Source organism: Lipotes vexillifer, unplaced genomic scaffold (assembly GCF_000442215.2).
Source record: "Lipotes vexillifer unplaced genomic scaffold, Lipotes_vexillifer_v1.1 scaffold664, whole genome shotgun sequence".
Lineage (NCBI taxonomy): Eukaryota > Metazoa > Chordata > Mammalia > Artiodactyla > Lipotidae > Lipotes > Lipotes vexillifer.
Window position 1 is genome coordinate 393995 of NW_006782421.1, and position 18561 is coordinate 412555.

The 18561-nt window shown below is 44.2% G+C and overlaps 1 pseudogene; it reads left to right on the plus strand.

Annotated features, from left to right (window-relative positions):
* Positions 1–4108: 4108 nt before the first annotated feature.
* The window catches only part of LOC103074592 (AMSH-like protease pseudogene), an 18096-nt pseudogene continuing 3643 nt past the window's right edge, over positions 4109–18561 (plus strand).

The following is an 18561-nucleotide window of genomic DNA, read 5'->3' on the forward strand; positions in this document are numbered from 1 at the left end:
CTTCTACTCTTCTTTCCGTCCTGCCTCGTCCTTCGTCCGCAGCTCTCCTCGCGCTTGCCTCTGGTCTTCTCCTCACTCTCTCTAGCCCGGGGCTTCCCTCCTCTGTTCACCTGCCGCCCCTTACCTGTTCCAGGCTGGACGCCACAGGTCCTTTTTTTTTCTCTCTGCTGCTCTTCTCTCGCTCTCCGCGCGGCTTTGGGCAGCTGCCCTCTCTCCTCCTCTCCTCTCTTCTCCCCACCCTCACTCCCACCTCCGTCGCCGCCTCCGCCTTTTCTCCCTGCCTTCAACCCCCGCCCCCATCCCAGGCCGACCCACGTGGGGCGTCTCGGATGACAGGTGGGCGACTCCGCCCCGTAGCCCGGGCCGGAGGGGCACGCGGGGCCGGGGAGGGGGAATTCCTGCCGCTTCCAAGCCCCGGAGGAGGTGGCGGATCCGCTGCAGCTGCGCCAGGGGCCGAGCGCGGGCGGATCCCGGGATGCGCACGCCCGCCGCGTATCCTGTGCTCGACCCGCGCCGCGGCCTCCGGGCTCCGGGCCGCCATCCGGTCCAGGAAATCTGAGCCCTGCCAAGTGTCTGCTTGGCCAACCGGGCCGCTCTCCCCTCCGGGGGTGCTGTCGCCAGTGGAGGCCACACAGTCCCTATGGGCACAAAATGCTGGAAAGGACTTTGTCGGGGTCCAAGAGAGGCCTGAGTCCTTCTAGCTCCTGGAATGCCCCCATCCTCGCCCCGACCCCGCATAATGAGAAGTACAAAACGTGCAGGTGGGCACAAACCGTCTGTGACCACACGAGAAATCTCAACCGCCTGTAAAAACTGCCCTCATCGGGGATGATGGAGGGGAGGGCGGGGGAGCGGCTTCTTTACTGCTTCAGCCATTTTTTTTTTTCCCCATGCAAGCCTCCGCCCGTGGAAGAGGAGAGGGGATGAGAGGCAGGGGAGGCTTTCGGACATATGAAGTCGCTAAAAGAATAAAGAAGGCCCTTGGAACACACGTATCTTTGTGTCTGGCTGGTACCTGTTGTACCCTTGGGGTATATAGCTCTAGGGCTGTATGTGTAAAATACACAGTGGATTTAACACATAATACAAAAAATGTATGAATACCTCTAATAATTTTTATACTGATTCCAGGCCGAAACCGTAAGATTTTGGATATATTCGGTTAAGTATTATTAAGATTAATTTCGCTTTTGTTTTCTACCTTTTTAATATAGCTATTAGAAAATTTTTAATTTCCTCTATGACTCGTGTTTATAGTGTTTCTGTTGGACATCACTGTCCTAACAGGCCAGCTGCTCCCCGAAAATCCACCAGTATGATAAGGCCCCTGCTTATCAGAGTTTTTCTTTTATTTAGTTGTGGTTATCCCTCCCCCTCCCCCCCCCCCCCCCACCCCACGCCACAGGCTTTCTGAAAGTCAGAGGAAGCATAGGTAACGTCAGAAAGACCAGATTAGGCCTGTAAGAGGGGAATGTAGGGGGGAAGTTTCTTCTCCCACCTACGCCCCCATGGGACTTTAGCCAGGGATGGGTGGAATGGGAGATGAAAGGCACAGCCTCAGTCGTATATATGATTTCATCCTTGTCAGTACAAAGAAAGGCTAATTAAACTGAACCCTAAGCTGGCAAGTAGGAGGGGGAATTCGATAGCACTGAGCAGGCCCGGTCGCGTTCTGAGAAGAAAACACCGCGGTCGGATAAATCTGAGTTTGGTTTCAGGCTCTGCCATCTCCGGTAATTGACTTAATCCCCGTGAGCCTCAGCTTCCTCAATCATAAAGGATGAGCAGGGCTGTGCTAAAATGAAGCAATAAAGATAATAACGGCACACACGTCTATAGCACTTAACTGTGTTCCTGGCAGTGTTCTAAGTGCTTCACTCATAATAATTAATTGAATCTTCATAATAAACTCTAGCATCAGTATTATTTTTATGTTATTGTCATGGAGGGAAAATGAGGCCTGGAGCAGTTAAGTGACTACTATGTTTCATACCTAGGCAGTGAGCCTAATCACTCTCCTTTGCAGCATGTATGTCAAGAAAGTGCCCAGCACAGGGCGGGATACAATAGATAAATATTAGTTTGCTTCCCAGTTGCTCTCCCTTTCCTTAGGAGCTACCCACACTACTAGGTTAAGACTTGAGTTGCACTGTGCCCCATTCTCAGTGTTACCTTCCTAAGAGAGTCAAGACGCTTAGAACAGAGAAACCAGCAAGCTGGTGACATTGAGCCTGGTGCTTTGGGTGGCAGCTGACTCCGTGCTGAGGCCTGGCTGTGTGTCCCCATTCAGCTGCATTCAGGCGCCAGTCCAGCCACTGGCCGTCGTTTCCTGTGTCCGTCGCACTCAACCTTGTCCTAGCTGCCAAATCCTCCTAGGCTGGGGCTTTGAAAGACAAAAAGGGAAATGTGCAGCAGATAGTTGAGCCTGGAGAGAGTTCACCGAGACAGCTGCTGCGAAAAGCCAAACAGCCTCGGTTGTTTCCAAACGCTGCGAATGCTCTTTCAGTGCAGCCGGCCGTGCTGCTGCGAGAATTTCAACTCATCAAATTCATTTCAGAAATGACAGTGGTTCCACCCTAGTTTGTGTCATTTCCTCTTCTCCAGAGGCCTTCTGCCCTGAATTCCAAGGTCTGTCAGCCCTTTTTTTTTTAAAATCTGTGTCCTTGGAAAAGCTCCACAAAATGAGTTTCTACAGTAGTGGTGTTGTAAGTAAATTTTTCTCTTCAAAACAAAATTCCTTAATTGCTGTTACAATGTTTGTGAAACAGACAGCAGCAAATAATTTTAAAAGCAAAATAAATATCAGTTATGCATTTAGTAAGCAGAAGTTGAACTAAGAAAGCCAGTGTACAGAAATAGAGACACAAATGTAGAGAACAAACATATGGACACCAAGGGGGGAAGGGGGTGGTGGTGGGATGAATTGGAAGATTGGGATTGACATGTATACACTAATATGTATAAAATAGATAACTAATGAGAAATGGCCGTATAGCACGGGAACTCCACTTCGCTGTACAGTAGAAACTAACACAACGTCGTAAAACAACTATACCCCAAGAAAAAAATTTTTTTAAAAAGCCAGTGTACAAAAGGAAGGAATATTTTGGCATGCCATTTCTTAGTGTTTCTTATGTTTAAAGTTTCCATTGGGTGAAGCCAGGTGCACGTATTTCAGGTTTCCAAGGAGTAGTTTTCAGACTATCACCACCTATTTCTTCTGAGTATATATGCTTCCTGTGGAACCCAAGATTGTGGTTTCAAAGATAACCTAATTCCAGCAAGCATTCCAATGCCAAAAGTCTTTCTGCTTTTCTCACTGACAAATGTCCAGGGAGGAGCTGCTGTTGCAGCCTTGACTCTGAAGAGGGTCTGGAGGCCCAAATTCTTCCTCTGGGAACCTCAATCTTTTCTCTTAAGGTGTTTATAAAGGGTAATGTGCCTTACTTACAGACTACTGTTCTAAAGGTGAATCACGTCTAAAAAATACATTCTCAACAACATCCAGACTAGTATTTGACCGAAAACTGGGTACCAGGGCCTAGCTAAGTTGACTCATAAAAATTAATCATCGCAAGCATGAGTCAACTCTAGCCCAGATATTTGTATGAATCTCTTCTGAATATTCTTCTCCCAGATATGGATCTCCTTTGCCTTTGCTAGTTTTAACTCATGCTAATCCGAAATCAGTAGTTCACAGATTTGGGGCTTTAAAAACAAATGATGATGATAAGCAACCAGAATTTACTGTATAACACAGGGAATTCTATTTGATATAATAAGCTATAATGGAATATAATTTTAAAAAAACAACTGAATCACTCTGCTGTACACCTGAAACTAACACAACATCGTAAATCAAATATACTTCGATAAAAAAAATTTTAGTCATGATATCCTCAGAGAAGCTCATGAAAACAAGGGCTTTCTTTCTCCCCAGAAAATATGCCAAGCATACACACATACGACATTTATCGTCTGATTTCAGTGGGTCCGCAGATACTGACGCTCATCCATGCCTGGACGTCAGGTTCAGAAGCCTTAAAAGGTACTTCCTGAGCATACACAGGGCAGGCCCTAGACGCCTGGGATGCAGAGAAGGGGAAGGATGAGCTATGGCCCCGCCCTCGAAAGCGAGGAGTACGATTGCTGTATCATATGGTACGAGTATGTTTACTTTTGTAAGAAACCTCCAAACTGTCTTCCAAAGTGGCTGCACTATTTTGCATTCCCGCCAGCAGTGATGAGGGTTCCCGTTGCTCCACAGCCTCACCAGCATTTGATGTTGTCAGCGTTTTGGATTTTAGGCATTCTGTCGGGTATGTAGTGGTAGGTCGTTGCTGTTTTAATTCGCAGTTCCCTAATAGCCTATGATGTTCAGCTTCACTTTGTATGTTTATTTGCCATCTGTGTATCTTCTTTGATGAGGTGCCCGTTAAGATCTCTTGTCCATTTTCGAATTGGGTTGTTTGTTTTCTCATTGTTGAGTTTTAAGAGTTCTTTGTGTACTTTGAATAAAGTTCATATAATTATCACATCACATTCTTTGGCTTTCTTTCGACAATTTTAAAATGTAAAAATTATTTGTAGCTTGTGAGCGGTACAAAAACATATCGTGGGCGAGTCAACCCACAGGCCATAGTTTGGCAACCCCTGCCTTAGAAGTTTGGGTTTTCTACTTAGGGCCACTGGGGAATCATACAATGGTCACATGCAGGGAAGAGACGCGGTCAAGTACACACTTTATCACTCTGCCTCTAGTGAAGTGAGGGCAGGCCCAGGGTGTATGAGGGAGCTTGGAGCGAAGACACCTGCTGGAGTTTGTTGCCAGAATCAGGTGAGGGGTGGGAATGGCTTAAACTAATAAAATTTTGATGCAAGTGAGTAGAGCCGGGCCTATTCCAGAAACACTAAAGAAAGAGGAGAGACAGAACCTAGGGATTGATGTGGAGCTTCAGGAGGAGGGAGACTGGAGGATGACCCCTAGGTTTCTGTCACAGCCAATGAATCAATGCTGCTACCCTTTACTGAGTCAGAGAAGCCGGGGAGAGCAGCGGGGGTGGGCGGGGTGAGGGGCCGCGAGCCATCCACGAGGGGCTGTCAGTTGTGTGCTGGTTGGAAGCTCAGGAGACAGTTAAAGGCTTTGAAATCATCAGCTTATTCATTTCAAAGCCGTGGGCATGAGTGACATCCTTCCCGGTAGCAGGTGTTGAGAGAGAAGCAAAGGGAAGCAGGAAGATGGCATGGAGGAGGACCAGGAACAAAAAGATAAAGGGAAGAAGGGATGTTAGAAAGCAGGCAGCAAACCAGGAGAGAATGGGGGTCGCAGAAGCTGAGGGCGGCAAGTGTTTCGAGAAGAAGACAGATGCTGCAAAGACACAGAATAAGAAGTGAAGAGTCAGGGCAGTTCACAGCACCGGGAACCAAGATGACACTTCTGACCTGCAATCAAGGGGGAAAGGATGCTCAGAGCTGTTTTTCCACATGGACTCCTTTGCATGACCAGCCAGCAAGAGATTAGAGAATAAATAATCATGAGGCTATTGTGCTTGATTAAAGCCATTTGAAACTTGTATCCCTCGAAAGGTACAGGGAAAATACACAGAATGTCAAGGCTGCATTGTTTCCGTGAACTGCTTTCCTACTCACATCCCGTGGATGGAATCCTGGATGGTGTTCTCACCCAAGCAATTCTACACTGTGATTTCGGGTGTTGGCCCCAACTGGCACATTGCCGGAGCCTGGTTCTCCTGCCTTCCCAGAAGTGCTGTGAGTCACCCGATATACGTTCAATAAATTCCTTTTCTACTTATGTCATCAAGGGTTTGTTTCTTTGCTTACATGAAAGAGCTCTGAATGATATGTCCCTTATCCTGTCCTGGAAAATAACAGTATAAAAATCTCCAGGCTCTTGTTGGATAATAAGGGAGTGACCTATTCGTTAATGTGCAGTCTTCATGTCAACCAAGAGGAAAAAAAACAAACAAACCACTGGACAGTGACTGTGGTCACCCAGTCAAAAGTCACAACTGTGTGGAGAGTCCAGGCTGGCCGGCCACACTTTGGTCAACCCTTGATCCACCCATGTCTGAAGGTGGCCAGAGAAGCGAGCTCCGATCAGGGGCCATCACTGAACAATTCCTCACTCTACAGTGCAGGGGCCATCTCCACTGTAGAGGGACGAACACAAAAAAATTCTCCTCTCTAAGATGGAGAAAAGCATGAATAATTTTTCAACGCCTATGCTGAGAAACCCTATGTGCCTTTTCCACTTTGAAATAAACGTTCTACCCTCTTAATCGTGGTTATGGGTGAGCTTTATTAAGCAGCTCTCATGGCTGGCCCTTCTGTATGTATGTATGTATGTATGTATGTATGTATGTATGTATGTATGTATGTATTTATTTATTTATTTAGGGCCTCTCACTTTTGTGGCCTCTCCCGTTGCGGAGCACAGGCTCCGGACGCGCAGGCTCAGCGGCCATGGCTCACGGGCCCAGCTGCTCCGCGGCATGTGGGATCTTCCCGGACTGGGGCACGAACCCGTGTCCCCTGCATCGGCAGGCGGACTCTCAACCACTGTGCCACCAGGGAAGCCCTGGCTGGCCCTTCTGGACTGAATCCTGGCTTTGCTTCCTCAGCCCTGCCTGCTCTTCGATTTGGATTCCAGGATGGAAATCGGTGCCCCACGTCTGAATGTTTTCTTATCCCTTCTTGCTGAATTGGTCGTATATCCTCAACCACCTCCTTCCTCTGTCTCCTGCCCCCATGATATCCCTGCCCCCTGCAAGGAGTTTGGGATTCTGGATTTGCAGCTAGCTGGCCTCCTGGCCCATGTTCTTACAGACCCATCTTATCCTCCCACCCCCTTGACACAGTCTGAATTCCTGTCCTGGCATTCCCTTGCTCTTCTCTATTTCTCTACCGCCCATCTCTCTTCGGCCCTAGTTGGGAGTATAAGGTGTTAGCATTTTATGCAAAGCACAAATTCCTGAAGACTGATGCTGAGGAAGGCTGCTGGGTGTTTTCAGGTACCAACTAAACTGGCACCACCAAGTGGCAATAGTATAAACAGAGCTTAGGATTCACTCCAGCTTTGAAATTATGCGGCTGGAACTTTAGGTCATTTTATTTAGATTTGCGTCAAACTAATGCATATATTTTTGTCTCTACTATGCTTTGCCTTGACCACTCATTCAATGACAGTTTAATGTGAACCTACCCTGCCAGGAACCGTGATCGTCCTTACAAGGGTCCCAAACATGGTCCCGGGTCCCAAACATGGTCCCTGGTCCCTAGGGGGAGAGACAGAAAAATACACACGGGGGCTTCCCTGGTGGCGCAGTGGTTGAGAATCTGCCTGCCAATGCAGGGCATATGGGTTCGAGCCCCAGTCTGGGAAGATCCCACATGCCGCGGAGCAACTGAGCCCGTGAGCCACAACTACTGAGCCTGCATGTCCGGAGCCTGTGCTCCGCAACAAGAGAGGCCGCGACAGTGAGAGGCCCGCGCACCGCGATGAAGAGTGGCCGCCGCAACTAGAGAAAAGCCCTCTCGCAGAAACGCAGACCCCACACAGCCAAAAATAAATAAATGTATTTTAAAAAAAAGTGAAAGGGAGACAAGGTCATTTACATGGCTGTTATTGATAGAAAAGAGGAAGTGCACCCATCTGTCGAGAAACTTCTGTGGCCCTTGGCTAGCGAAGTTCTGACGTGGGTTTTACAGCGGCCCTGCCCTCCAGGCCCTTAGCGCCCTCCGCTTTCCCAAGGCCACGCGCTGATGTAGGTCATTGCCCACAAGCACACAGCTATCAGTCAAAATCCTGCCCAAATGTCAAAGCTCAGCTTAAGGAGCTTGGCACCCATGAAGTTGCCTCTTTCCTCCCTGGTCAGATGTTCTTCCCTCATGTAGTTCCCTGCCTTGTTTTCCCTTATTTCATGGCACTCAGCACATTCCACGTTATAATTCAACGTGTACATGTCTCATCTAACTGAGGTGGCTTTGTGGTTACAGTGACAACTTCACAGTCAACCTACCTGGGTTCTACCTTTGACACTGACAAGCCATGTAACCTTGGGCAGATCACTTCCTTCTCCTTAGCTTCAGTCTTCTCATCTGTAAAATGGGCATTAGAAGAACATCGTCCTTGTCCTCGTAGTAGGGTTCCTGGCACCTGAATTATCGGCATCTTCATCCCCATTATTGTCTCCTCTTCTCCCAGTGCTGAGCCGTCCAATGCAGTAGCCACAGGTGGCTCTTTAAACTGAAATCAGTTATAATTAAAATAAGGTGTAAAAGTCAGTTCTTCACTGGCACTAGCCTCATGTCAAGGGCCACAGGTGGCTGGTGGCCACCATATTGGACAACGACAGATATAGAACATTTCCATTGTCATGAAAGTTATATTGCATGACACGGGTCTAGAGCAAGGATTGGCTTTCTTTTTTTTTCTGTAAAGGGTCATTTTAGACTTTGCAGTCATATGGTCTCTGTTGCAACTACTCAACTCTGCCAACGCATCAAAACAGCTACAGATAATGCGTAAATGAACGGGCATGGCTACGTTTCAGAAAACGTTATTTATGGACGCTTAAACTGGAATCTCTGGTTTTCACATTTCACAGAATATTATTCAGATTTTTTTCAACCACTTAAAAAGGGGGAAATCACTCTTAGCCTGTGAGTTGTTCACAAAGGATAGACCGTAGTTTGCTGACCCTTGCTCTAGCGTGTAAGCTCCTTCTGGACAAATCTCCCATCTTTTATTTATTTTATTTATAGGTCCATATCCTGGAATACCTATTCGTGGGTGTCTCTTATGCAGCAGGCTCCTGTTCTACTTCGGAGGAGACTCACGCAAAAGTCACAGCCTCTGTATTGCAAGAGCTCACAGACTGCAGTCAGCAGAATAATGGCCCCCAGAGATGTCCACCTGCTACTCCCCAGAATCTATGATATTTTATATCACATGGCAAAGGGGAGTCAAGGTTCCACACGGAGTTAAGTTTGCAGATGACCTTAGGATAGGGAGACTATCCTGGATTATCTGAGTGGTCCCCATGTACTCACAAGGGTCCTTAGATACAGAAGAGGAACGCAGAGGAGCCGGTGTCAGAGAGATGCAACGTAAGAAAGACTAGACCAGCCATTGCCGGCTTTGAAGATGGAGAAGGCTCCGAGTCAAGGAACGTGGGTAACTTCTAGACAACGTGAAATGCAAGAAACAAATTCTTCCCTGGAGCCTCCAGAAAGGAAGGCAGCCCTACCAACACCTTGATTTTAGCCTGGTGAGACCCACTCAGGACTTCTGACTTCCAGGACTCCAGATAAGTTTGCAGCGTCTTAAGACACTAAGTTTGTGGTAATTTGATACAGCAGCAACAGGCACTGATACACAGACCAAGGGAAGAGAAGGACCTGGGAAAAGATGTGATGCGTAGACGACGAGCACCACCGAAGCGGGTACAACGTACAACATTAGCACGAGCAGTCCAGGCAGATGGAAGAAAGGAGAAAAGAGGCCCAGCATGCAAGTGGAATCATCTGGGTTTGTCCTTCTGAAACTGGCTTATTTCACTGAGCATGTAAAATGCCACTGCTAGGAGGAATCTAAACTGTCAAAAAACTCGGAGAAGCAGAGACTAGAACGGGAGGGGCTGGGGGAGGGGCACGTGGGGAGATGTCCTTCAATAGGTAGAAAGGGTCAGTTATGCAACACAATTAAGTTCTTATGAAACAAAATATTGTCAATCAACTCTACTCCAATACAAAATAAAAATTTTTTTGAAAGATAGTAAATTCTAGAGATCTACTGTACAGCCTTGTGTCTAGTGTTAAAATATTATGCACCTAAAAATTTGTTAAGAAGGTATATCTTATGTTAAGCTTTCTTAGCACACACGCACATACATTAAACATGTCTCTTTTTTTTTGATATCAATTAGACGTCAATAAAGCTGTTGTTAAAGAAAAAGAAAAAAATGAGGCCCAGCATGGACACAAGCACAGAGAGTAAAGACCATAGCGGGTTCAAGAACCTATAAGAAGTCCGAGATTAGCAGAGAGCTCAGTGGGAGGGGAAGGGAGAGAGGAGGGAAAACATAGGTGGAGCCAGATGTGGGAGGACCTCAGCCCTGCCCAGAAGCTTTTCTTTGTCTTCTGGAATTCTAGTTATTGATCGCCACCGAACGAATTAACCCAGCACTTAAAGCAACAGTCGCAGTATGGTACCTCCTGATTTTGCGGATCAGGAATTTTGGCAGAATTCGGTTGCGTGATTCTTCTGTTCCATGTGGTATCCACTGGTTGGTGTTGAGCCAGAGGATGGGCTGGCCTGAAGGATTCAGATGGCCTTGCTCGCGGGACGGACGCCTCAAGATGCCAGACTTCTTCCACGAGGGCCCAGAGCTCCCGGAGAGAGAGTATCCGGAGAGAGCCAGGCAAAATCTGCGTGGCTTTTGATGACCTAACCCGGAAGTCCCAGAACTTATTCCTGCCACATGCTCTTGGTCAAACACAAGACTTCAGCCAGCCCGGTTCCAAAGGGAAGGGCGCTGAAGCCGATCTCTCAATGGAAGGAGTGTCAAAGCTCCTGGGCCATCTTTAATCTGCCACATCTAGAAACAGGGAGCTGGTAAAGGGCTTATTTTTCTTTTTTGGCCTATGTGGGGTTTTAAAAAACTGTTTTAGTGTGGAAAAATACAAAAAAGAACATTAGAAATCACCCGCAACCCCACTGCCCAGAAACGATCACATACCATTGTGAAGAATTCCCTTTTAATATTTTTGACGTTTCATTTATTTTTTTACTTTTCCACTGAAGGACTTTAAATAGGAAAGAGACAGTATTAAATTTGCATGTTGAAATGTTACTTTGGCTTCAGTGTGGGAAGAGTCTGGCAGGGAGACAAATTGGGCTGCTTTTGACGTAATGGAGGCTATGACCCCCCCAGGCTTGGCTGCAGAAGGCAGGGGAGGGGCAAGGGGAGGGCCCACTGATTCCAGGAGCTTCTCCCCACTTCGTTTTTGGGTACAGACAATATAACTTTTAAAAATGCTACACAAAGTGCTTTGCAAATGCAACTTCAGGACAAGCCCAATCCAGAAACAGCCTGGAAAAAGACCCGTATGAAAGTTTTTTTCTCGCTCACACTACAAATCTACCAGGTGGCCCGAAATATGGTTCCATATTATCTGCGCACCAGATCTCAGTTTTTAAAAGTGGCCTCTTTCTAGAACATCCTGGCAGCGGGACAGAAGCTTCAGCTCCTAAAGCTTCTGTAGAGGAAAGACCCATATCGGTTCCTCTTGCGTTTCACTGGTCAAAGCAGATCCCAGGCCAGTGAGGTTGGAAATGGGGCAGAGAAGACTCACAGCGGCCTGCACGGCCCTCTGATCTCAGCCCTTCTGCTTTCCCGCCTGCGCACCCTCCGGCCACATCGTCGTCCTTGCTGCCGTTCAAACGAGGCAGATACTCCTCTCGGTGCTGGCTGTTCCGTCCACCTGAAACGCTGAGTTACCCCACCAGCCTCAGGGCTCGAGCCCCAGCTCCTTCGGGTCTGTGCTCAAACGCCAGCTGACTGTCTGATTCCAAATGCAACCTTCCACCCACCTCCAACACGAAGCCTATCCTACACACAATTACTCCATATTTACCACCGTATGACTTATTATATATATTTTGCTGGTTTGTTTAGTCTCTCCTCCCCTCTTCTCTCACACACACACCGAAATGTAAGTTTCACAAGAGCCAAGTTTTTGCTTTGATCCCTGTTGTGTCTCCAATACTTAGAGTAGCATCTGGTACACAAAAGGTGCTAAAAATACCTTTGCAAGAGTGTGAGGAATGAATGACTACCAGAAAGATGATTAGCTCAGGAGAAAGTCAGAAAACGTTGACTAAGCTGTAACTACATGCCTCTCACTACATAGCAGAGTGTCTGGCTAAATAAATACTCATTAACTCATTTGGTTGGCGCACCACGATGAAGAGCGGCCCCCGCTTGCTTGCCACAACTAGAGAAAGCCCTCGCACAGAAACGAAGACCCAACACAACAGAAATAAATAAATAAAAGTACAAACAGGGCTTCCCTGGTGGCGCAGTGGTTGAGAGTCCGCCTGCCGATGCAGGGGACACGGGTTCGTGCCCCAGTCTGGGAAGATCCCACATGCCGCGGAGCGGCTGGGCCCGTGAGCCGTGGCCGCTGAGCCTGCGCGTCCGGAGCCTGTGCTCCGCAACGGGAGAGGCCACAGCAGTGAGAGGCCTGCGTACCGCAAAAAAAAAAAAAAAAAAAGACAAACAAAAAGAGCAGACCTGGAAGGGGGCGAGCTGATGCTATGACTGGCAGGGAGAGACAGACTATTAGACCTGGTAAACAGCAGGCTTAGATTGCATAGCCTACACAGAAATGGGAGGTGAAGCCTCAGACCTACATGAGGCAGGGAACTGAAACTAAGACCCCTGCATAAAAGCGAGGTCTTTGAAGGTCTACCCGCAGGGAGAGAAACTATCCATTAGCTCAGAAAGACAACGCTTGTCTTCCTCTGAGGTCTGGGTAAAATGGAAAAGTTCCCCTGAAACCTCCAGCCTCAAGGGGATTTGGGCCTCAAGTGTATAGTAGCGGGGTCGTCTGGGAACTCTTGAACTGATCAATTAACCTTTTAAATAGTCCCAGAACCATGTTATCTGTGGGTGAAGTGATGCAGCCACTATGGAAAAGAATGTGGAGCTTCCTCAAAAAATTAAAAATAGAAACTACCTTGTGATCCAGCAATTCCGCTTCTGAGTATATATCCAAAGGAAATGAGGACACTATCTTGAAGAGATAGCTGCACCCCCATGGTCATTGCAGCTTTATTTACAATAGCCAAGACATGGAAGCAACCTAAGAATCTATCCACGGATAGGTGGATAAAGAAAATAAGGAATATTAACAGAGAAAGACAAATACTGTGTGATACCACGTATGTGTGGAATCTAAAAAAATGCAGCAAACTAGTGAGTATAACAAAAAAGAAACAGACTCACAGATATAGAGAACAAACCAGTGGTTACCAGTGGGGAGGGAAGCGGGGAGGGCAATATACGGATAGGGGGTAAAGAGGTACAAACTATTAGGTATAAAATAAACTATAAGAATATATTGTACAACACAGGGAATAGAGCCAATATTTTATAATAACTAGAAATGGAGTATAACCTTTAAAAACTGTGAAACACTATATTGTGCACCTGTAACATATAATATTACTGTACATCAACTATAATTTAAAATTTTTTTAAAAGAGGAAAATAAGGAATATTATTTAACCATTAAAAAGAAGAAAATCTTTCCATTTGCAACAACATGGATGGACCCTGAGGGCATTATGCTGAGTGAAAAAAAGTCAGACAGAAAAAGATAAATGCTGTACGATGTCACTGCATGTGGAATCTACAAAAAACAAAAACAAAAAACTCATCGATACAGAGCACAGATTGGTGGTTGCCCAACCAGGCAAAATGGATGGAGGGAATCAAGAGGTACAAACTTCCAGTTATAAGATAAATGCGGAGTGTACTGTACAGCATGGCCATTATAGTTAACGGCGCTCTAGTGTACATTTGGAAGTTGCTAAGAAAGTAGGTCTTAAAAGTTCTCATCACACACAGGAAAAATTTTGTGACTCTGTGGTGATGGATGTTAACTAGACCTACTGTGGTAATCATTTTGTAATATATACAAATATCAAATCATGCTGTATACTTGAAACTAATATAATGTGGATATAGACCTAGAGATGATCATACTAAGTGAAGTAAGTCAGACAGAGAAAGACAAATACCATATGATGTCACTTACATGTGGAATCTAAAATATGACACAAATGAACGTATCTACAAAACAGAAACAGACTCACAGACAGAGAGAAACAGACTTGTGGTTGCCAAGGGGGAGGGGGTTGGGGGAGGGATGGAGTGGGAGTTTGGGATTAGCAGATGCTAAACTATTATATAGAGGATGGATAAACAACAAGGTCCTACTGTAGAGCACAGGGAACTATCTTCAGTATCCTGGGATAAACCATAATGGAAAAGAACATGAAAAGGAATGTACATATATATATCAGTATAGTGTATGTGTGTGTGTGTGTGTGTGTGTGTGTGTGTGTGTGTGTGTGTGTGTAACTGAGTCACTTTGCTGTACAGCAGAAATTAACACAACATTGTAAATCAACTATACGTTGATAAAATAAATAAAATAAATAAAAATATATAATGTTATATCTCAATTACACCTCAATAAAAAAAAGAGGCACACCTAAAAATAACACTAAAATGTTGAAAGCCAAAAATGGGAAAAAGATATATTAGGTAAATACTAGTCAAAAAAAACTAATACAGCTCTATTAATATTGGAGAAAAAATCCAGTAGTTAAGAGAAAAAGATAGTATTAGAAATAGAGATATATTACATAATGATAAAAGAGCAAAAAGAAGAAGAGGTAATAATTCTGCACTGGTACACCCTTAACCACATGGCCTGAAAATGTATGAAGCTGCGTGACAAAGACATGAAGGACCTGCAGATCAGTTTAACAAGAAGCATGACAGATCCACATGGAGAAAACTAGAAACACCCCTGAAGGACCCCACAGCAGCTTTGAACACACGGAAAGCATCTCATTGTTCCGCAACATCACAGCAGTGTTGATGACCCCTAAATAAATTTCTAAATTTAACTAATAAAACCCACAAAGTTTTATAGTTTTGTTTTATGTTTTGATTTTGTTTTGCAAAAGTAAACAGACCAATTCTAAGGCTCATTTGGAAAAATTAACAATAGTCTAGCAAATAATGAGGGGGGACTGCCACTCCAGATATTAATTTATTACCAAGCACGGCCCATCGATACCCACACACAAACACACACAAACACACATATCAGGGGCTCAGAATATAAAAATATCAAAATAGACTCAAACATATAGAAATTTCACTTACAATAAAGACAGCATTTCAAATAGATGAGGGGAAAATGAACTACCCAATAAATGATGTTGAGACAATTGGCCAGTCATCCAGAAAAACTTAAGATGTTCATGCCTTTGATATGCTCATATCATATAAATGGCTTTCTCCAGATACACACAGGAATGATATAGGTGCAAGAATATTCATTAGAAACACTACAAATAGCCGTTAATGGGAGATAGTTAAATAATACATATAAGGGGCTTCCCTGGTGGCGCAGTGGTTGAGAGTCCACCTGCCGATGCAGGGAACACAGGTTCGTGCCCCGGTCTGGGAAGATTCCACATGCCGCGGAGCGGCTGGGCCCGTGAGCCATGGCCGCTGAGCCTGCGCGTCCGGAGCCTGTGCCCCGCAACCGGAGAGGCCACAACAGTGAGAGGCCCACGTACCGCAAAAAAAAAAAAAAAAACCATATAAGATATAAGACATATAATAACGTATATAATATATAAAAATATATATTTTTCTCACAATGGAAAAAGCAGCCATTCAAAAGATGAGGCAAATATGGTGAGATTTTTTTTCACTGAACATCTCTAAAGGATTAAAAACAACATAGAGTGACTTCCCTGGTGGCGCAGTGGTTAAGATTCCACGCTCGCAATGCAGGGGACCCGGGTTCAATCCCTGGCCAGGGAACTAGGTCCCACATACTGCAACTAAAAGTTCGCATGTCACAACTAAGGAGCCCGCGAGCCTCAGCTAAGTCCCGGTGCAACCAAATAAATAAATAAAATAGAATAAAATTAATATAAAAAATAATTTTTTTAAAGTAATAAAAAATATAAACAAGGTAGAGAAGAGAGAACCATCTATATTGTAAGTGGTAATGACTATGTTAGACGTGGAGAAAGGCAGACAGACAGGCAATCTCTGGAAGGATTCACAAGAAATGGGTAAGACTAGATGCCCCCAGGGAGAGAGACTGGGGTTCTACATGTCTTTCTGTACTTTTAAATTCGGAACCATGTGCATCTATGATCTATTCTCCCCCCAAAATCTCTCTTATAATCAAGAAGGGAGAAAACAGAGACTTCTACTTTCCCCGACGTGACAAACTAGATGTCCACAAGTCCTCTGGGCGACAGATACCTGGTAATGCTAGATGGAATGTGATGACAATTTATAGCCATAGCAAGTGATTTTTTCACATCCTGTCTCCTAGTATTTGTCGGATCAAGCAACCCAAAATATTAGCAAGAAAATACAAGGTTTGAGCAATTTCAAAGATTGATCTGATGAACATATGGAGAGATCTCTGGACCCAACAATTAGTGCACTCAGATTATTTTTAAATGCTATAAAACATTTACCAGAATTGACCAGGCCCCCCCCACACACACACACGTGCGCGCGCACGTGCACACACATACGCAGATGCATTAAGCTAGAAGAAAACCAAGTGACCCCCAAATAAACATGACATTATCATATTCTCTGTAAAATTTGAAATCCACTTTAAAGATAGCAACAACAACAAATAAAAACTTGACATGCTTAGAAATTTTTCAGTATTCCTAAAATATATATATATATATATATACACATATATAAATACTAAAAAAGTAAAATTTTTAGCATTCCTTTAAATATTTATGTACATATACACACACACACGCATATATATGACCGTAATGGAAATTAGAACATGTTTTGACACGAGCAGGATGACAAGAATACGTATCGAAATGGCTGGGCTGAAGCTAAAGCAGAATTTAGAGGAAATGTTTCATGCTATGCCCAGGGCATGCAGGCCTGACTCCTAGGAGATTCTTGCCATGTTTATACCGTAAGTATGCTATTTGTTGGAAGTTTTTGGTAGATACTTTCTATTAGGTTAAGGAAATTCCCTTCTATCCCTAGCTAGCTGAGAATTCGTATCCTGAATGAATTGGAATTTATCAGTCGACCAGAAGATCTATCGAGAGGATTATGTTCCCCTACTTTGTCCGTTAATATGTTAAAATTGCATTAAGTGTATTCACTGATCTTTGAATGTGAAACCATCCTTTCATTATAGAAATAAATCCAACCTACAAAAACAAATCCCAAACAATCAACACGTGGCACCAAGAACATACATATCGATAATTACCTTAAATGTAAATGGATTAAATGCTCCAACCAAAAGACACAGATAGACTGGCTGAATGGATACAAAAACAAGACCTGTATATGGCCCACTTCTGATCTAGGGACACATACAGACTGATAGTGAGGGCAAGGAAAAAGATATTCCATGAAAATGGAAATCCATAGAAATAAATCTGACTTGGATTTTGTAACTTTTAAAAACAGACACTTTAAATGTTTTCCTTATTCATTTAAGCAAATAGGAAAACTCAGGGGTTTTGAGGCAAAGAAAAGTATTCCTCTCCGTTAATATTGTTCATTTGTTCTCAAAATGTGCTTCAAGGATCCCTGGGGCCACTCAAGAATCTCTTGAGGCACCTGTGAACTCAAAACTATTTTCAGAATAATACCAAGGAATGACTCACCTTTTTCACTCTTGTTCTCTCATAAGTGCACAGTGGGGTTTGCTGAAGGCTACATGATATGTGATGTCACCACACGCTGAATGCAGAAGCATCTATGATAATCCAGCTGTCTTCTATTAAGCCAGACGTTAAAGAGATTTGTAAAAATGTAGAACAAAGCCCCTCTTCCCCATTTTTGGTTTGTTTTGGAAACAGAAAAAAATATGGTACTAATGTCAATATATGATGGGTTTATTATTTTGTAATGAATGAATTCATAAATATTTTGAACTCTTCTCAGTTTTCATTTCTATTGCACCAAATAATGATAGATATAACCCACACAAACAATAGCCCTTTGGAGCCCTCAATAACTGTTGAGTGTCAAGGGAATCCAAAAATTTGAGAGCCACTAATATAGTTAATTGACATTTGGTCATAATACCAATTAAATTTGGACAATATCATTGTTTAAGAGAGACAAGAAAAGACACTGATGATGAGTTAATGGAAAGTTTAACTTTAATTTATAAATTTAATACGTTTTATATGATTTTAAAATTATTGATTCTGTAAGTCAGTCATTCAACAAATATTTCATGAGCTCCTACTATGTGGTCAAGCATTGCTCTAGATGCTGGGAGAAGACCCTGCTCTCATGGAGCTTACCTTCTAGATGGAGCAGATAGACAGTAAACATGTAAACAAATAAACAAACAAGATAATTTCAGGTTGTGATAACTGCTTTGAAGGAAATACACAGGCTAATGTGAAAAGAATCCCTGGGGTGTGTAAAGCATTGGGCTATGTGTTCATGAGAAATTTCAGACCTGGGTCAAGAAGACCTGAGAATCTATACTATGTTCATGGATTGGGAGAATAGGAGAATGGAAATGAACAGCCTACCATGCAAATAGTCCATGCATAAAAGGGTGCAAAGTAAATGACTGCTGTCCTTGGTGTGTGACAAATCTCTTTTTAAAAAACACCTCTCACACCATTCCCTGGGAGTCGCTGAAGCAGGATTCTTTCAAGAGCTCCGGAGAAAGAGATCCCGTCAGGAATGC